Here is a 22,358-nt window from a genome sequence, read left to right as displayed (position 1 = left end):
ACAAATTCCTGCACTTATAACTCAGACCTTCCATATCTAGTTCTGTAACTTTATTAAAAAGTTTGAAAATAATATAAAATATGTTTTTAATATTTCATTTTTCAATTAGAGGTGTAAAATATCAGGGACATTTTCTCTGGTTGGTCAGTGAATCAGACTTCTAACCATATGTGCACTGAATACCATTTTTTGAAACCTTCAAGGACTTTTTATACTAATTACCACCTTTCAAAAGTAGTAACTGCATACTTAGTCATGTAAAGAATCTAGGGAATAATTGTTGGAGAAATAAAATTTTAAAGTACATTCACAAACAGTAAATATATAAATAGTTATCATTAATAGAAAGCATAGAAATTAAGAGAAAAATTAACCTATTGAAATTAATTTACTTAATAACCAGTTCCTAAATGGCAAAATTGACTGTTGGACTCATCAAATTTATCAAAAACTTGTTTTAAGAAACAGTCTTTTAGAATATATTTAATGAAAATGAATCTTTCAAGTGTATCTACTGAATCTAAACATTTTATCCCTGACATTTATGGAGGTCTTACACTATGTCAGTCACTAGCTTATGTACTTTATGTAAATTAATTTATTTACTCTCCACAATAATCTTCTGAGGTATATTCTATTATTATCCCCATTTATAGAGAAGGAAAGAGAGGCACAGTCATGAGTAACTTGTCCAAATTTACGCAGCCAATAAGATTCAGGGTTTGGCCCCCTGTTCCATACTGCCTCATAAAATGACATTCACAGAAATTATATGAATGAGTTTATTTAAGAATGTTTTCAATCTATCAAAATAAGGAGATTAAATCACTTGTGACTCTTTGCTTTCAAAAGTTTGAATATTTTTAAAAATACTGCTTAGAAGGATATATCCATTGACTAAAGAGAATATACATATTACTAAATATATTTAAGAAGAATATTCCCTGTAACATACCATCTCTTGGGATTTATTCTCTTCATTAGAAGGGAGTCACTTGAAAAGGTGGGGAATTAAGCTTTACCTCTTAAAAGGAGAATCAAAGAATTTGTCGACGTAATTTAAAACCACCACACAAAGAAAAAATTATCCAAGAGAAAATATTAAATATAGAAGATTTTATATGAGGCTTTCACTAGATGAAGCTAAGAATAGCATTGGTTAGATGTCATAGAAACACTTTGAGATTAAGGTCTTTCTTTTTAAATATTTTATTTTAAAAAAGGGATGCTCAGTTCACTATATGTTTTAAATTCTTTCCAATGCTGAAATTGCTGCAGCCATAGTCAAAGGCTTATAATATTTAGGGCAAGAAGCTCTTGCTTGTATACTCAAAGAAACAAAATTTGTTTCTTGATTAATTATTGGTTTGGTGCACTGGTAGCCCCTCAGGCCGTTCCCACAGGTTTAGGGTGGCTTAATGCTTCTGACTAGTATTCTCAGATTTTATGAAATTCCAATCCCAATCCATATTGGTTTGTCTACAAGACAATTCCTCTAAATTCTCTTATGCCTCTTAATGAATTTGCCACTAGGCCCCACATAGAAATGTGTTAGTCATCTGGGAGGGAAATTTAAGAGTCAGAGTTATGTAACTCCTTCCTGTGTTCATTATAAGAATAATTGCAAAGGTGCTGCCCATCACTTTAGGTGGTATGTTCTTTATAAAGACCCTACCTCATCATGGTATCAGAAAAAAGAAATTGGCTTCTCTTAAGAAATAGATTTATTTTTGTCTTTTGGCCACTGTGAATCACATAGCTGATTATGTTTCCTCTTTCATTGGCAATTAGAAAGTTCAGAGGCATATTTACATTTCCTTCTCAGTGTATATAATTTTATAGTATGTGATATTTGAAAACAACTTACTCTTGTTACATCATTTTCCACCTACTTTCATTCTCCTCTCTTCTGTTTTCTTCATCACATTTTGAAACTTATTTTATCATTAAACAAAACATATTTGTAAAAATAGCCTTAATTACTCCAGAGAACAATTTGGAAAATGCATAAACATATAGATGTACCAATTAAAGCTCTTATTTGTCATTGCGATACTTCAGAACATAGTTTTCACTTACCTGCACGTCTCAACTAAAAACAGTCATTCTGCTATGAACATTGGGGTGCATAGGTTCTTTTGTATTGGCGTTTTGGTGTTCTCAGGGTATAGTCCCAGCAGGGGAATCGCTGGATCAAAAGGCAGTTCCATTTTCAGCTTTCTGAGGAAATTCCACACTGCTTTCCATAGTGGCTGCACCAGTCTGCATTCCCACCAACAGTGGACTAGAGTTCCCTTTTCTCCACAGCCTCACCAGCACCTGTTGTTTGTTGAGCTGTTTATGATGGCCATTCTGACCGGTGTGAGGTGGTACCTCATGGTGGTTTTGATCTGCATTTCTCTAATGGCTAGTGATGCAGAATAGCCAAGTGTTGGAAGCAACCTAAATGCCCATCAGTAGATGATTGGATCAAAAAATTATGGTACATATACACAATGGAATACTATGCAGCAGAAAGAAAAAAAGAAGTACTAAACTTCGCAACAGCATGGATGGAACTGGAGAGCATCATGCTAAGCGAAATAAGCCAGGGGGCGAAAGACAAATACCATATGATCTCACCTATAAGCGGAACCTAACCAACAATGCAAAGAAGCAAGGCAAATATGACCAGCAACACTGAAAGGAAAAGAAATCAACAGAGACAAGAGGGAAGGGGGGGGCAGGGAAAGGGAAGGGAAGGGGAAAGTCAAGGAACATATAGCAAGGACTCATGGACAAAACCAAAGGGGAAGAGCTGAGGGAGGGAACGTGGGAGGGGGCAAGGGAAAGGGGGGGGAAGGCAGAGACAAATGTATTTAAAAAGTAAATAAATTAATTTAAAAAAAAAACAGTCATTCTTTAATAAATCCTCCTTCAAACATCTTCTAACACTTAATTTTCTTGTGTCCACATGCATGTCTTCAGCAATCGCTTATACTAGATGTGACAGCCAGGAAGATGTGCTACTTAGAGCTCCCTTCAAGAAATAACTTGTGATCCATTCAGAAGTGAGGAGGACTGTTAGATGACAGACTCCAGCTGTAATTCTTTCCAAACATACCACAGTATTTAAGCCAAAGCTATGTTTTTTCTGGAAAGCCCACAAACAGTAACTGAGTATAGTAGGTGTCCTAGAGTCTGGCCATTTCCACCCAATGAGGGAAGCTCCAATAGCCAATCTTTGATCTGGGGCTCACCATTGAGTTGGGCAAGACTGCATCATTGTCTAAGGCTCTCACCACTCAGTTCTGCCTCTTTTCTGCCAGGCTTCAGACCACCAACATCATGATGTGAAAGCAAGTCTATGACTAGCCTTTTTTTTTTTCCACTCCTTTGCCTTTAATAGGCATTATCAACCCTCCACAACTCTGGTCAATAAACTTACTGCATTTCTTACTCCAAATCATTATCTGATTCTCAAAGAACAAAGAAGGCCACACCAGATAACTCACAAATTGATATCTTCTCCAAGTCCCAAACATATAAATGTATATGTCTATTTAAAGTCATCTCCTGGATGTCTCAAAGACACCTTAGATGGAACCTGGCCAAACTGAACTCCTGATTTTCTCCTTAAGTTTTTTTCTCTTCTGATGTTCCATATCAGTGGATAGTCCAAGCATTCATTTGGTTGTGAAAGTCAAAAAACTGGGAATTATCCTTGACATTTCTTCTTGCCCAGCTTGCCACAATAGTCATGGTCTAGAATACCATCATCTCTTGATTTTATTCTATACTAGCCTCCACTATAATCACCAACCAATCCACCATTCTCCCTACTAGAGCTAGAATAATTTTCAAATCACATATCTGATTATGTCACCTTATGGCTTAAAATTCTTCTGTTGTTTCCTATTGCTCTTACAATAAAGACAAAAGTCTTTAATACATCAAGTCCCTGTCCTCAAGCTCTGGTGTCGTTTCCCATTCCCCCACCCCTGAATACTGTAACCCCATGACGGCTGGGGACTGTGTCTTTTTTTTTTTTTACCATTTTATCTCAGAGTCTGCTTGAGCACCTGGCATATCCCAATACTCAAATCTATAGTTGTTTAATACATAATTAAATGACTGAGTAAATAAATGCATCAGTTGGATGAGTCTATTCATAATCCACTGGATACGATTTGTGTTTTCTATTGCAGTACTTTACGTCAGGGTTGCTTATCCAAATATTGCCATCCTTTAATTCTCAGTTAAAATATTGGCTCCATCAAGATGGCTTCATTGATTTATCTAGTAGAAAATACTCATGTATCCTATTATAAAATTCTATAGTCTTTTTATCTGATTAAATATCTTTAAAGTAACTAATATTCCCAATTAAATTGCAAATCCCTTGAAGGCAAGTGTTGAGTTTATGCTTTTAATTTTTCTGCATATCACCTAACATGCTTGATTGAATAATTTGATTGACTGGCATGACAATATCTGGATGATTTTTCCTGCCACCAGAGCAGTGATTTTCAACTGGTGTGCCACAAGAATTTTTAAAACATGCTATACTTGATTATTTAGTCAGGGGCACTGACCTCTTTTCCCTTAGATTGTCAAGTTAAAAAAAAATGACAACAGCCAACACAACAATAGCGTTCGAGTGTGAATGAATCAAAATTATACCTATTTTTTTGGTCAGGTCAGCAAAAAAATATATTTTTGGTGTGCTGCAGAATTTTAATAATTAGTTTATGTATGCCATGAGATAAAAAGAAAAGTTGAAAATCACTCCACTAGAGCAACTGTGGTGATATTAGAAAGAGTGGATGAGGCTAATAAAAAATGTGATGGCCCAGTAAACATGTTGGTTAAGTAATATATCTCTTGAGTCTAATGTAAAGTATCAAGAATAAGAGACTTATTTGCCCTATAAATTTTTGTTAGTTTTATAAACTCAAATGTCATAAAATCTACTCCATAGCTACAAAATGTGCAGTGGCTGTGTGTTTTTAAAAATTGCCTAAGCTTGCTAGCAGAGATATTTTCCAAAAGAACATTATGTATACCACTGAGGTTGGATCCTAAACATGGAGACTTTTGAAGCTCCCCAGATAATGCTTAAGTAGAAAACCACTGCAATCATTCAAAATTATCATTTTACAATTATGGAGTGAGAAGACTCACAACTCCTTGAGGCTAACAGTTGTTATTTTTTTTTTCTGACTATATACCAGACACTTCTATAACTGTTTAACATGTTAGTTAACTATGTTAATAAATAGCATAAGTTATTGGCTTGAATGGATATTTGATTTTAGACTGTTGTTTATGTTTACAAGGTGTATACATCTGAGGGTCATTTATGTTGCACCAGAAACTGAAACTATTTCATCCTGTAATTAAGACCAAATCATTTAAACAGGTGTCTGCCTGGAATATGTAAACTACAAGGCCAGAGAGTTAAAATTTGAAAAATTTAAGTGAAAAACACTCAAAATTATATGCTGTCATAATATATATCCATGAAAGAACAAAAGTTTTTCACATAAAAATAAATTACTGCAAGAAAAGAGAAGATAAAATATATACACAGTTATTGCAGACACTGAGAGACAAGTATAAATTTATAAAATCAATAGCTTAGTAAATAATCAAACTTTATATCTAAACTTCAGCCAGAATAGAAGAACTAAGGTAAAAATCTCAAGTTTAATTATTTTATGTTATATACATTTTTTAAAGGTTTAACAGATGATATAATATCAAACTTTATATCTCTCTGGCCAAGCATAAAATTTAGGTTTAATTTGACCCAAATTTCAAGGATTTTTTCACTTGCTATGGGAAAATTAGATATTATCTGGAGTTATGATTGCATCATTCTTTTGCACTGACTAGGCAATTTGCATTTGTCTGGTCAACATTCTTGCTCATTCCATGTTTATGAATGTCAGAATTAAATAAATAGTAATATGTTTACAAAAGAAGTTCACACAAAAAGTGGAAAATACTCTTCAATGTATAGCATGTTAATTCACAAACAATATATTACTTCTTTAATGTTATTTTAACAATTAAAGTTATCATTAAACAGAACTTCATTGTTTCACAAAATGCAAATAATTGCTCCTACCCCTTCACTACATTTGTGTTTGGTGAGTCCTAGTTGCATAGCTTAAATTTAATATCAAGTTTAGTGCACACAAAAAATGTAAATAGAATGTAAATAGTCACAATAGTTCTGAGAAACAAATTTTATTTGTCTACTAATTCAAACAGTGTCTCTATATGTATAATTAACCAAAACAATTCAGTTCTAATACAATTGCTAACTAGCAAAAATGAAAACTTTTCTCCCATGTCTTGCCTCTACTACCATTAGCCCCCCAAGACCTGAGAAAAGAATAATGTTGCAATATTTAAAAGGAATGATATCCATGTTTTGGTTTGGTTATATACACTAAGGAAGCAGTCATAAGAAGCACATAAATTAGTTATACCCAGTAGCTTTAGGAGACACAATATGGGTATGGAAATTAAAAGAAAATGAGGCTCAAAGGAAAAGAATTAATATTAGGAAAAAGTTTGTATAATGGTGGCCTTGAAAATTATAGGGAAGAAAATTCTTTTCTTTATGGCTTTAGTCTTTCCTGTCCCTGAATGTCTGCCCTGGGAGAGGGGTGTGTGCATGAGTGTGTATGTGTATGTATGATTCAACAGCTAATTACTGCACAGTAAGAGTTAAGACACCCATGAACTCTTTTAGGAGACTTCAGAGACAAAGCCTGGAGAGACCATACCCACTCTAGACTTTGTTTATGAGATTTGGAGTGTGAATGCTAAATCTGAATTGTCCTTCCGGAGCCCCGGCTGAAAGAACAGGATTTTAGGAAGGAGAAAATTAATTCTGGAATAAAATTAATCCTTGTGGATAATGTAGAAAGTTTCTAACAGTAGTTGGAGAGAATGCTAAGGAGAAACTTAGAATCTGGAGATATAATGAGATTGAGAATTGAGACACCTTCCCAAGGGGGCCCTCAGAAAAGGTGGAAATTTTCAGGTGCTTTCCCTTTGGATTCTGGGTAAGCCATATTAAACATACTCATTGATAATTCTTTCTCCATTGCTTTCACTTTTCTTCAACCCTTTAATAAATTCAGATATAAATTAGTAACTGTTCATAGTGATGGTGAGGTGGAAGTAAGGAGCAGGGCCATTATGGCACCGCTTGGACTATATACATGCTCTGCAGAGGATTTAGCAAGTAGCACCATTTTCCTGAAGGGATCTGAAGTACATGAATGTGGTAGAAAAAAAAAAATCATGGTAAAGTCTTGTATCTGTTTTTTCTAATGTATGCCATTGTCTGCCATGTCTCTTCTTCCTATGTACTACATTAGATATTGTGGGAAAAATGTTTTTAAAACTGAACATTTATCATCAAAAATGGAAGGGAAGAAAGAACTAGAAAACAAGAGTGTAGAATGTTGAATTTCTGTTCCCAATACTCACTGAATTCACTTCTTCACCAACCTTCTACAGATGAACAAGGACTATCACAAAACCATTGTTAGAACCTTAGATAGTAAAATGTCAAAAAAACCAAAATTTCAAGTAATTTCAAAAGAATATAAACAGATTTTATTTCAGAAATTCTGTTTAAAAAACTACACGTTGATGTGAGTACAAATGGACATTAAACAGGTAGACTAACCAAAACCCACAATTAGTAAATAACAGAGTAAGAGTCTCCTATACCCTGCTATGCTGTACCACCCCATAACTGTGTAAAGTCATCCTGTACACCTCAGAGATCATAGTGAGTCTACGGATTTCCTGGTATCTTGTGGAATGACAAGAGCCTTGATGGAACTCTAGGGGCAGGTTGTGACTGCATCACTTCTTTTGAATATAGGGAGCTGAGTTCTGGTATGTTACCAAGCATATAAGGATACTAATACTTTTTATTCTTTATTCAGAATTAAGAAAGGGACATGGGGACATCAAATCTGACATACAACAAATCCTTCCATCTAGAGCCCTGAAAAGCTGTGATAGTTAGGTACTTAAAAGGTGACTGGCAGGAAGATCCACTGTGTTCACTGCATTTGACATGCATTTAGAATGTTGGGTAACAGTAAAATTCTCAATGCAGGATATAGATTTCTTGTCATATATCATGTTTAATAGATATATTTAATATTCACTGTTGAATATTAAAACTATATTCCCTTGAAGCAATAGAGGTGTCAAGAAAGAAAGAAAAATGATGTGTTATCTTTTTTGATGTAGTGAACATTGAAAAAGACTTAGAATAAATACTAACTTGATCATGACAGGTCTGCCTGAGGAAAGCAAGAGGGCATCAGATGAGGAGTCCAGCGAGCTCAGTTCTGTTCATGACTGTGACATCAATTATGTAACCCTTCACCACCTTTGGTCACTCGCCTTCACTTTCCTCTCTTTCAAAGACAGCTAATTTTATGGCCTACATTTATTGTGAAGAGTAAATAAAATAATGGGTATGATTACAGCAAACTTACAAAATACAAGTTAATCTAGTAGTTTAATGAGATAATATACCCATTATAGGCACATTACACTCATTAACCACAAAATTATTTTAATTAGCAAATATAGATCAGCTGAGTCATTCATGTAAAAATAGGAAATACAAATATTAAATATGAATATTTAAACAGGAGTGAGAGAAACATTGACTCATTATTTATTGAGAATAGTGTCAGGGGCTGAATTGATCTCATCCCAGTGACACAGAATATCTGTTCCTTTCACAGATAAAGCACATCAAACTCTTGGAAAATTAATATTTTAAAAGAAATATTTTCAATTAACATTACATTCTGAACTAGTACAAAGAATGAACAAACATAAATTGATTTTCAAGCCTAAAAGCTTAAAAACATGGAAAGTTAGCATTGAAACAGTAAAAGAGTAGGCTGTAGGCTATATGGAAGTTTGCATATTTCTAGTTGCAGAAGAGCTCCATACTTTGGAGTACCTTTCTCTAAATTTTTTAAAGCACCCTCTGGTCCCTGGTACTGGCCATGGTTTGAAGTGTCATCTAGACAGTGTTTTCTGAGCTCAAATCATGAACCACAAGAGCTTTGGTCCCCATTTCTCCACTTTGGGGAATACTCTGACTCTCTTTCCATGGTGTGAAGTCAACCAAATGCCCCAGGGAGCTCTGGAAGTCATGCTGATGGAGATGTCCTTTACCCCACAGCTGGTCCTATTCCAGGAGGGCAGCCTGACAAATGCTAACTCCCAATGTCAGCACAGCATTTCTTTTCGTAGGAGCACATGAGAGTGGGTTACTGTCATGGCACTTACAGGCAGCAGATGTTGGCTGATATTATCATCAGTTGTAAGACAAGTTCAGGAGTGGGTTACCAAGGACCCAATCCTGAACCTTGGACTTGAGCTACATGTGTAGGTTTGTGAGTGAGCTCTCCCTCAACTCTTGTTCTGACCACAGTGCCACCTCTGATCTGGTATCCAAGGGTATGCTTTACCCTATGTAATCCTGCCTACTGTTCCCTAGTGCTTTCACCCACCTTCTGCGCAGGCTCCATACCGTGTGTCTGCAGCCCTCTGGGTGTAGATGCCCTCTTTATCCAAGAGCTTTGGTTTGATAACTGCTCTTGCCTTTGACCATTGTGATAATGCTATGCCCTCCTGAGATGATTTCCTTGCACAATTGGACTGTTTTTTTGCTCTCCCATTCCCTCAAGGTCCACGACTATGCTCTCTGCTGATAGATAGCAGTGTGTGGAAAAAAGACAGGGAGTCAACACTGAACGAGGTCACATTCTAGGTATGCAAGAATTGTAGCATAAAGGGTTCAAGAGAAGATATCATTAGAAAACATATTGTGCTATGTTTTTACTAAAAAGTTCTAAATGGTACATTTAACATGAGTGAGAAATGAATTGTTGTTCATGATTTCCTGTATAGGTTAAATAAGGTTTACATTTGTAATCATCATCAAGGAATCAGTGACAACATTTGAAGGAGTCCTTGGAAGCCAGCAATCATGGGAGGCACTATGAATGTTGCAGTCATGAGTAATCATGTAACCAGGATTAAATAAATAGTCTTAGGGAACTGCAGAAACAAGATCTATATTCTTCAATATAAGCAGATTCCAAAAAGCTATGATCTTATGAGTAATAACAATGTTAATGTCTTTTTTTCTCAATGAGCGATATATAATTAGCCAGGAATGGTGCATTTGGCAATATAGAACATGAAGAGATGGTTCCTGAACCTGAACAGGAAGAGAGAATGTCTGCGCATTGTTGGGAATGGTATTCTGCCATGGGCCCTGAGCAGTGAGTCCTAGTGTTGCTCTGTGTGCCAGATTGCAATGTTTATCCATCTTCTGACATTGATCAGTTTCTGTAACTAGTCACAGAGACACTAAGTACAACAAACAAAGTGACTGCAGCAAGACTGGGGGGCAGAGGTAAGGCTGAGTGGCTTGCTGCTTGCTGTAATGTTTTGCAACTTGTTCGAAAGTTCTGCACTCTTGGCCCTTGGATCCTCTCCTATAATGCAACCCACTGCATGTTCAGGTGTCATCAGGACTCACTGTACCACCTGGTGGGACTTGGCAAAGAGAACTAATGCAAATATGCTAATGATCATGCTGTTTTGTGTCTGTGTATGTGCTGTGAACAATTAATTCCTTTGTCTCTGACCCAAGAGTCTCCTGCCTTTTGCTAGTATCCTTGAAATAAAAACAAACTAACTTCTGAGATTGTAACTAGGGTAAACTCTCACAGACTTCATAGTTCTTGGCAGATACTACAAAGGATTCTCAGGTGCACTGACTGAACAATAAACAAATATGTAAAAATCTTTATACTCTTGTTCCAAATTTTTATCAATATATTACTATAAATTGTACGGGCTTGTAAATTTATAATACATTTTAAAATCAAATAAACTACATGGACAGGGGCCCAATGAAAAAAAAATTTGCCCTGGACTCTATTTCCATTATTTGAAACAGCTACTTTGCTGTTAAGCAGAAAATGTATTCAAGTTGATTTTTGTCTTATAAAGCTAAGAATTCTAAAATAACATAATCATATGTATTAATTACTACAGTTCTCAAAGCATGTGTTGTACAAGGAGTCAAGAAAGATAAAAAAATAAAAACTAATACTTATATTGAATTATCATATACCAGGCACTGATCAAACATTTGATATATATTATCTCTTTTAGTCCTAAAATCCTATTATCCTCAACTTTTTTTTAACCAATGAATATACCTGAAGTTTCATCCTTAGGTAACATTTTAAAATATTCTACTTTAAGGTATGGATAGATTTAAGCTTAGGATAAGAAGAGTGTTAAAGGAGAGGGTGGGTGTGTTTGCAGATATATTCAAAGGGCATTGTATTAATTTACAGGTTGGATAAGATCAACTGAGCCCAGGAAAGGAACTGCAAAAACCAAGGTTTTCAAGAAACTCAGGAATTGGAACTAGAGATTTAAATGCCCTGTTCAGGATTCTGCTTCTTGCCTTTTTTTCTCCCCCTCTTGTCTTTTATTTCTTCCATCTGTCTGCCTAGAACTTGTAGTTCAAGGCTGAATCATCACAACTAGCAACTCCTAGACTGGAATCCTCACATCTTCACCACTTGAGATAAATGGGCTCATCCCTCTAACTTAGGTTTAAGTTGGATTGGCACAATATATATCATGTGCACACTCCTTGGATTAATCATTGTGGGCATGGTATATTATAATTACAAATCTTTACTAAATGTTGAGTTTAAATGCTTAGTAAAGAAGAAGAAAAAGATGTTAACAAACCAAACAAATAAATATTGACAACAATAAATTAGACAATAGAGTCAATTTTTAGTTGAAAATTATGAGCTAACCTTGTCAAAATCATTGTTTTAATTTTTGCAAAGAAATATCTGTTATTTAAGTATACAACTTGAATGCCATCTAGGGAGGCAGAATCCACAGAGCTTAGAGCCTCCTACTATTTATGAGCATGGCACTGAGGTTTAAATAATGATGCTCTATCTACCCAAGAAATGTATTCTAAACATTTTGTAATTATCAAGGATCATCAACCCTGAAACATTCTTATCAACAAAAAGGGATTGCCTGGTAAATCCAGTAAAGGCAGTAGAGTTTATTATTTATCTTTTATTAAGAACTATATTAAGCCTATCCAATGTCACAGAAACACTAGTTGATTGAGCAGCATGTTTGAATTTACATTAGAAAAGCAATACCATTTGTTTAATATTGCACATAACAACCATCTACAGTCTAATCACAGATTTTGACATTAAAGGTACTCTTTGGCTAACTGTAAGCTCTTTGCAATAATTAACACTTTCAAAAAATTTATTTTCATAAACTTGAAAACTTTAGCATCCTCTTTCACTGGAGGGCATTTTAGAAGACTGCTTCTGAAAAGTATTGTTTGCACTCATTCCTGGTATTGACACCTTTTTATCCTAGCACGATGGAGCTGTATAGATTCCAAAAGGTGGCTTTTGTGTGCTAGATGACTCACTTGGTTATAAAAAATTTCATACCATAGTGAAAAAGTCCATTAAAGGGATGATTAGAGTGGCATTTTATAGGTGTTTGACATATGAGTACTAGCAAATACCTCTACTTCTGAAAAAAGAATAATTGGATTGGGATAGATATTGAGGGCCTAAAAATAAAGACCAAAATGCCCTGGTAGTGACTATCAGCACTTATGTCATCTGGCAGGCACTGATGGGGAGCCTTTTTAGGGCTGGGGGCCTCTTCTCCAGTTTCGCTGAAACCAGGGTCTTAGGCACTTTTGCCTTCATGGGCCTTCCTCCATTAAAAAAAAATTGTATTGTATCCCTCTATTGACATAAAGATAAAGATATTACTATTTTACATTAAAATATTTTTGACCTAAAAGTCTATTTTTAATTCTGATTTAAAGGACATTAAAACATGTTCATGGTCCCCTGAAAGCATGGTGGTCACAAGATACTGTGCCTACTGTGCCCAGTAGATAAGGTGGCCCTGACTAAAATCACACCTCTTCCTCTTAGAATATTCAGCCTTTAAAATGCAGTTGTTAAATTGTTGTAAGACCAAGTATTCTAAATGAATAGCCAGTGAGTCCGAGGAGGTACTAATTTTAAAAGAATAACTGCAGAACATCATCACCCACACGCAGTCTGTTAACTTAACCACAAATGTTGGAGTTGAAAATTTTAGAATGAAAATAAGTACAATATAGAAGCAGCTTCTCCTGAAGAAGCTTTGAAATGTTCCTTTTGAATGGAGTAAATTGGCAGAACACAGTGTCTGCTTTAAAATACACTTAGCATTTGTTGCTTTATCTAATGCCACATTCTGTACTCCAAGCTACTGAAAGGTAAGCAAACACTGGGATTTGTTTGACAGAAATAAACATGCCTGTCCTAAATAAGATGAAGTCATTTTACATTATTCATTTAGTTATTCAATAAATATTACTTAGTGCCTACTGTATAGTTGCTAGGAATATGAGGCCAAGCCTGGAAGTGTGAAAAAGCCCGGTGAATTTAGGAGCCTGCAAGTAATTTGTAGGCTGAGTATGTGTGAGTTTCGAGGGTAGTCGATGGTTGTGATGACACTAGAAATGCAATGATCAGGATTTAAAGGGTACTGTTTGCCTCGTTAAGGAAGTTTTTTTTTTTTTTCTCAAGTCAGTGAGAATCCAATGAATTATTGTAACTGAGGAGCGACATGATTAAATTGATAATTTAGAAAGGGATCTCTAGTGGACCATGGGGCACTGGTTTGCAACCTTTCTTTCAGGATAGAATCGCAAATGGAGTCTTGAAACTTGCCAACGCTGAGAGCACACCCTGCAAAGATTCCTGTTCAATTAGTCTCTGGTAGAGCTCCAAGTGTAACGCTTTTTACAAACTGCCCAGCTGATTCTCAAGGGAAGCCAAGGTTGGGGAACTGGTGCTATGGAAGACCAGAATGGAACAAGACTGCACTACGCTAAGTGAGAGATGATAAGAAAGTAATCTAATAGTACCAGAGAAAAAACTGAATGCAGGAACAAGAAATTTGGTTGGTTGGATTTACCATAAATTATTTGAAAACGGTTAGTGTACTAAAACCCGTGTCTCCAGGATCTAGCCACATGGCTCCACCATGTGGATAAAAGGTGATGTATCAAGCCAACTGATTTTTTTTCCTTCTGATCCAGTTTGCTTGTTAACCTGAGACTATTAGTAGAAATAAATTTTAAAAAGCCAAAAATAATGTGTTGATTAGAAGAAAAATATATGTTGACACCTGAACAGTTTTAGAACTCAGATACTTTATTTAAATCTGATATAAAGCTTTACATATGAAATTTCTTTATTGTTTTTCCTTAAGCACAACATTTATGAAAAAAGTATTTATTTGCATTTATTAAGTCTAAAAATCTATTATATAGTGAAATTATCATAGTCGTTTTTGAGTAAGAGATAAAGAGTGTGGCTTTGAGTACTTGAAATGCCAAACATAATTATTTTCTTAATAGTATTCCTTGAAAGTCGCTTCACAATCAATCATACCATCCTTATTCTTTGCATATACTTAAATAATTCAGGTAGAAATTTTGAACTGATTAGAAGAGCAAAATAAATTGATTAATTTTTATGACTGCAGAAGTTCTCATCTTATTTAACTACTCACATAATTCTCTTTAAAAGCTTGGAATGTATGATTCTTAATGGCAAAATAAAACATCTTCATAGTCTGTAAACTTTCATACATGATTTGCTATTGTAATTTCTCAATATCTTCAAGCAAATTCTGAAAATGAGATTATTAAACTACTGATATTAATATTGCATTTCTAATTCTCCAGCCTCTGGACAACTTGCTCAATAAGCACTTTCCCAGTTCATAATTAAGTTGTACTTTTCATCTCAAGGTTTGAACCAAGTTTAAATTTCAAGTTCATAATCTAATATATCAATCCAAAGATTTATGTTTTACTTCGAAATTCTTCTGAAAGAAACATAATCTTCACCATTGAAATATATCAAAGTCAATTAAAGAAATGGATCAAAGCCAATTAGACAAATTAAGTCTAAATATGTGAACGGATAAAAATATTGCCTCAGTGTAATGATGTTGCTGACAAAAACTGTCTTTTATAAATGTGGAACAGTGATTAATTTAATAAATATTTTTAGAATACTTGCCAGATGTAAGGTATTACGTGAGCATTATAGGTAATAGACATCTAAACAACAGGATCTCTGTTTTGAGGGAGTTTAAATCTTTGGAGCAGTGATTTAAGATAGTCACACATTAAAGAGTCAAACAAGACAATACAAATAACACTTAAAGGCCAAAAGAATGAAGCAAAGTACAGTGAGGAAGAAAAGATCACAGTAAACTGGAACAGTCAAAAAAAAGTAACAGAAGTAACAGGATTTAAGCTGGATGGACCTAAAGGAAATTTGTACAGACAGAAGTTCTCAGCACTGCAGTCAGGGACAGTAACAAGCACAAAAACTGAGAAATAGAACGTAGTTTGCAGACCTGCAGCATTGGCCCCACCTGGGACCACCTCGGGAATGGAGAACCTTGTTCTCTACCTACTGTACCAAATTCCGCCTTTTAACAAGAACCCTCGGTGATGCGTACTTACATTAAAAATTTTAAAGTACTCTCTTAGAACGTTAGTTAGCAAACATTTTTTCTTAAAGGGTCAGATATAAATATTTTTGTTCTCTGTCTCAACAATTCATCTCTGCTGCTTAGCATGAAAGCAGCCATCAATGACAATATGTAAATAAATGAGCATAGCTGGGTTCCAATCAAACTTTATTATAGTGATAGTTAATTTTATGTGTCAACGTGACTAAAACAGGGAGTGCCCGGGTATTTGGTTGGACATGGCGCTGGGTGTGTCTGTAAGGTTTCTGGATAACAATTGAATTGGTACATTAAATGAAGCAGATTGCCCTCCCCAATCTGTTTGGGACCTAAATGGGAAAAAGGAGGGAGTGAAGGTGAATTCACACTCTCTGCCTGTTTTCCAGCTGGGACATTGCTCTTCTGTACTCAGGCTAGAACTTACACTTTCAGGTCTCTTGTGTCTCCAGTTTGCAGACAGCCCATCATGGGACTTCTCAGCATCCATAACTGCGTGAGCCAATTCCTTATAATAAATTACACACACACACACACACACACACACACACACACACATGATCTCCTAATATATATATATATAATCTCCTGATATAGTTTTGGACAGCAAAATTTCAATTCCATATAACTTTCATGTGTCACTAAATAGTATTCTTTTTTTCAAGTGTTTGAAAAATTTAAAAACCATAGTTAGCTTGCAGCCCATACAAAAACAGACATGGGTTAGATTTGGTCTGTTAGCCAGAGTTTGCTGGCTGATCCCTAGCCTAGAAAACTGAGCGGTGGCCCGGCCGGTGTGGCTCAGGTGATTGGGCATCATCCTGCAAACTGAAAGGTCATCCGTTTCATGGCACATGCCTGGGTTGAGGGTTTGGTCCAATCGATGTTTCTCAATCACATTGCTGTTTCTCTCCCTCTCTTTCTCCCTCCCTTTTCCTCCCTCTAAAATCAAAAATAAAATTAAAGAAAAAGAAAAGAAAAGAAAACTGAGGAGGGACTAAAGTTACTGAAAACCAGTTAGCCCTTCCATTATTTTTATAATCTCAATTTTAGATTCTATAGCTGAGGAATAATAATTAAAGAAGTTGGCAGTTTTTATTACTCTATAAACAAAGGATATTTTAATCCAATTGTGGAAGAATAATTTTTTCTCCACCTTTTTCAGCCAGTGGGAATGTGGTTATTAATAATTTTTTTCAAATGGATATTAAATTTCACCATGCTCATCTGTGTGTTTATAAATATAAGGCCAACAAATGATTAAACATCTTTCATTACTTTTTCCTTTTTTGTAAAGTATATTCTATTGATTATGCTATTCCAGTTGTCCCAATTTCCCCCCCTTTGTCTGTCCCCCACCTCCCAGTACTCCCCTTCCCTTCAGTGATCCGCCCTCCTTAGTTCATGTCCATGGGTTGTGCATATAAGTTCTTTGGCTCTCCATTTCCTAAACTGTTCTTAATATGCCCCTGTCTATTTTGTACCTACCAATTATGCCTTTAAATCCCTATACCTTTTTCCCCATTCTTCCCTTTCCCCCTCCCAGCAGATAACCCTCCAAATGATCTCCATACCTAAGATTCTGTTCCTGTTGTAGTAGTTTGCTTAGTTTGTTTTTGGTTTTTTAAATTTTAGATTCAGTTGTTGATAATTGTGCATTTGTTGTCATTTTAATGTTCACAGTTTTGATCTTCTTCTTTTTCTTAAATAAGATCCTTTAACATTTCATATAATAAGGGCTTGCAAGAAGTATTCAAAGTGGTGAAAAGTAAGGACCTACATCCAAGATTACTCTATCCAGCAAAGCTCTCATTTATAATGGGAGGGCAGATAAAGTGCTTCCCAGACAAGGTAAAGCTAACGGAGTTCATCATCACATCCTTCATTATTTTATCTCACAAAGGTAACCTGAAATTCTACATTTGATCTTAGCTAAAAGGCTGAGAAGTGATTAAAGGTAACCTGAAATAAAATTGTGGTTTCCTTTAATCAACCTAATGTAGAAGGTGAAGACCAACTGTGATAAAGGCACTGTCATTTCCCACCTCCTGGGCTTTAAAAACCAACTGCATGGATACAACTGAAATAGCAGTTCTCAAAGTGGATCCAAGTTCCCAGCATCACCTGGGAACTAGTGAGAAATCCAATTCTTGGGCTGGGAGCCCAGTATTCTTTGTTTTTATGAGCTTTCCAAGTGGATGTTGAACACTAATGTTTGAAAACCCCTGAACTCAAGAAAATTCTTGTTTAAGAATCCAGATTCCTGGGGGTCCATTAAGACCTATTGAATGGGAACCTCTGGCTTGCATTCTAACAAGCTCACTCATGGCTCTTAAGCTTCTTCATATATGTAAGTCATTGCTTCAGAGTTGCTATTTTCTTTCACCCCATTCAACCTATAGGATTTTGCCAAGTCCTATAAATTTTACCAAAACTTAACCTAATGCTAATCATCAGACAAACCTATAATTTTTATAAACACAGATTCCCAGACCCTGCTTCAGAATTACAAACAAAAAGGTATTATATAAATATATTACCTCTAATATAGCATATGTTATACCATACATCACCTATCTGGGAGCATAGTGGGGAATTCACCTTTATAATACTGAATTTGATGTAATTGCTCCAAAGAGAAGACATTTGGAACTCACCATGAGAATTGACATCCTTGTTCTATTTTAATGTGGACTGTATAAAGTTCTTATCAAAAACATCACAAATCATTTCCAGATTAAAGTGATGCAATCTGACAATTTTACTCTCCCACTCAAAAATTTTAACTATATTACATACAAATTACTCAGCTTGACATTTAAGACCCACTGCTCATCTTCTTACTAGTTCATATCTCAGTTAATCCACGTTATTCTCCAACCAAGTTATGATCTTCTCTGGCCTCCAGATTTGTACCTTGTACTTTGTGCCCCTTTACTTTGCCAAAACAGATCCCATCCACCTAAAGTTCCCCTTCTCTCAATATCAGTAAAAATTCAAATTCACCTAAATGTTATATCCTCCAATTAGTCTATTCTATATAGCCATGAAGTAATATCTAATATTTATTGAACAATTTGTAGAACCCAGCCACGCTGCTGTATCTTCACATGCATTGACTGATTGAATCCTCACAGCCACCTTATGAGACAGCTACAACTATTTTCTCCACTGTTCAAAGGATAGAACTCAGAGTAAAGCAGATTGAAGTGACTTTCCCAAGAATGTTCAGTAGCAAGTAGTTAGGCTGGGATTCTGATTTCATATCCTGAGCTCTGAAGCACTAGATCTATTGAGTCACAAATGAAGTATTTCCACCCTGTTGAATTGTTACAAAACTGTGTTGGTACTTTGTATGATAGATGTGTTCATGCTTAATTAATTGGTATAAGGATAAAGTGGTAACAGATCATTCCCAATCAAGGTTGTAGCAGAACAAAGGTGAAGGGCAACTCTGTTTTTTGGATTAACAGTGATTTTTTTTAAAAAATCCACAGGAATTACCTTCAGGTGGACCACCTACCCCTGGCTAGCAGAAAGAGAACTACTCTTGGAACTGTACTGTGGCTGGTTGGGGCCAAAAAACTAGTCTCTGGGTCTGCCATTGGATTCAAAACACATAAGGGTCTTATCTACATTAGTACCAGCTACTAGCCTTTAGGGGCCTTATCCAAGATTACTGTTATTGACAGAGGGCTATATTTGTGCATAATGCATAATTGTTCAACTATCCTCTAAGGACCCTGAAGTAGGAACTGTAAAATAGTCATGTTGATGTCTCCATCACCATCATCACCAATACCTGACAATTAGTACCAGGCCTTGAGTAGAGTGGTCACTTAGTAAGATATGCTGAAATGAACATGAATTTAGAGAATTCACTCCTCAATATGTTGTCAAGCCTCTTTATGCCTTAATTTTAGATAGTCCTAAGACAAAACAAAAATTGTTTCAATTTGGGAGGGGTTACATTTAGATCAAGGGCATTTTTATAGACTGTTTGTTATTTTTATTTCTTTGCTTTTTCTTTGATAGTACTCTGTTTTGGAGAATCTAGGTACTTGCTTCAGGCAGTTACTTTTATTAGTCCAACTTGACAACTGGGGAAAAAAAAAACTAGAAAAGGATTTTAGAGCCAATGTTAATTGTATATATCAAATAGAATTATAAATGGATAAATTGTTTTTTAATATTGTTCCAAAGCTATAGTTAGAATGTCAGAAACTCATGTCGTAGCTGAAGGTGTACAGTTTCATGTCAGATTTTAAAGCAAGAAAGACACTCTGTGTTTTGTGAGCATAGCTATGGTTTTATTCTGCCCACCACCACCATTTTTTTCCCCGTGTAACACTGGAATCAGAAACTATATACGTATGAATATACTGAAGTGTTTGGGAAATGACTATAAATTAATCAAGCCACTTACTAGACTGTAAAATTATTCCAGGTTGCACACATATTTATTGGTTTCCTCCCTCACCTTTCTCATTTCCCTTTTCTTCCGTCACTTCTAAAATCAAGCAGTCTAATCTTTATTATGCCAAAACTTTAAGATCACTAGGACAGAGCCTGAAGAAGAAGGAAAACTGTCCTAGAGTGAGAGAGAACTTCTCAGTACTCTCACGGGAAACTTTGGCATGGTGCATGGGTACGTAGAGAGCCTGTCTGCAGTGACCAACAGATAATGCTCCGCATCACTTGATCTCCAATTGGCAACCCTTGATTCTGAGGTAATGCCTGTGGTCAAAATATTTAATTTGTCTGAAAACACATACTATAACACAATTTAACAACCACAGAACAATAAATGAGATTTTGTGTACTTAAATAAGTCACCATGATCTTTCCTGTTAACATTTCTGGGGAGTGCCTAATGACTTTATATCTTTGTTTTCAAAGGAATTTTTCTATTACTCTTCTGGGAAGTATACATCATTTGTTTTGTTTCTGTTTTGTGTTGTTTGTTTGAAACATCTCCATCTAGTAGCAGAGAATTTGTTATTTAAAAGTAACAAGAAGAAGGTTAAGGGATTAGCGAAAGAACACATACGCATAACCCATAGACACGGCATGGTGACAGCAAGAGAGAAGGGGAACTGGGGGGTGGGTGGAGGGTGGCAAAGGTGGGGAAGTGTAATAGTGTAAACACTAAACACAAAGAAAAAACCTAACAAAAATAAAAACAATTTCAGAATCAAAATACAATAAAAGTAATGGGGAGGAGCAAGGAGTAGAAAGGAATTGGCCAGGCATTGATTAATATTGAAATACGTTTCTCTCTATTCTTAATGTTTGAACTTTTCTATAAATAAAACATATGAGTGGAGAGAAACACTTGCTACTTTTTAGTTGGAACTATCCATGAAAATCGGTAAAGACACCAAGTTATAAGGCCACGGTTTGCCTTCTGCTGTAGAGATAGCACAAGAAATAAATTTGTGCTCAACAGGCTGAACAGGGAAATGCCACTCAGGCAGATTGACTAGTTCAGTATCCAGCCTGGCTCACCTTAATTAGAAGGAATCATATATGAGTGTTAATGTTACGGCATCAGCAACAACTTTATTTGGTGTTGGTTAACTTAGGTACAATTTCTTCTACATCACAAAAGTATGCTGAATGTTAATTTTAATAGACTGAGACTAAAGATTTTTTAAAAATACTTACACCAGAAACACCAGGTTTTTCATATGTCTTCCTAAATGACATTCAACAATTTTACTCATATCCCCCTGGAAATCAAATTCTGCCACCTGTCCCAAGTGCCCATTTTGATTTACCTTTACCTAAAACTAAAGGAGTTATCAAATATCTTTCAGAAAAAGAAAATAAAAAGAATTGATATGGTATATATAAATCATGGGTCTAAAATTTTGTGTATACATTCATTTACCTAAATCATTCTTTTCCAGCCTCTCTTTTGTAACTTTCTTTTTTTTCTTTTCTTCTTTTGCATTATACAGCATCGGGGGGCATTCACAATCCATTGGACTCATAACTTGCATTGTAAAAAGTTGACTTAAGTGGAGCCGTTTAAGAGAGAGCTAGGGCAGCCATTCCAGAGGAAACGCCTTGCACATCATTTTCCTCAAACCTTTGAAATGTTCGATCTGGGCAAAGTACCTTTTGGGCTGAACCAAAACAACATGTGTTTCAAATACTGTGTGTATAGCTAACAGGGAAGCAGACATCCTGACTACAAGGACTGAAAATTAAGGGCAGTCTTAGAATTAGTGTCACCATGTACAGCTAAAAATTAACTCAGCTTATTAGCACCAATAGAAATTCCTTTTTTCTATTCAAGTAATTATTTCCCTTCCCCTTTGTCATAAAAACCCTTCCCCTTCACCCCATAAATCAGAACACTTTTTGGGTTTCTGCCTGAATCAGTGCTTCCCTAATAGCTATTCTTTGACCTCAAATAAATGCCTGTTACCTCTCAGTTTGGCTTTTTATTTTTTAAGAAAACATCATCATATGTTCTTCTTCATTCTCATATTCTCTCTTAGTCAATATACTAGTCCAAGTTACAGACATATGTTCAAGGAGTGTCTGGATCTCCAAAAGTATAAGCCACAAATTGTATAAGTTGAGGAATTCAAATAACTCTTACAAACTCTACCCTTAACAGCATTCACCAAAATGAAACAAAAAAAACCAAAATTCCCTTCCTTTCT

Source organism: Pteronotus mesoamericanus, unplaced genomic scaffold (genome assembly GCF_021234165.1).
Source record: "Pteronotus mesoamericanus isolate MK-2021 breed Mesoamerican mustached bat unplaced genomic scaffold, CSHL_Meso_final contig_50, whole genome shotgun sequence".
Classification (NCBI taxonomy): Eukaryota; Metazoa; Chordata; class Mammalia; order Chiroptera; family Mormoopidae; genus Pteronotus; species Pteronotus mesoamericanus.
The sequence above is the reverse complement of the archived record's forward strand: the minus strand, read 5'-3'. Positions refer to the sequence as shown.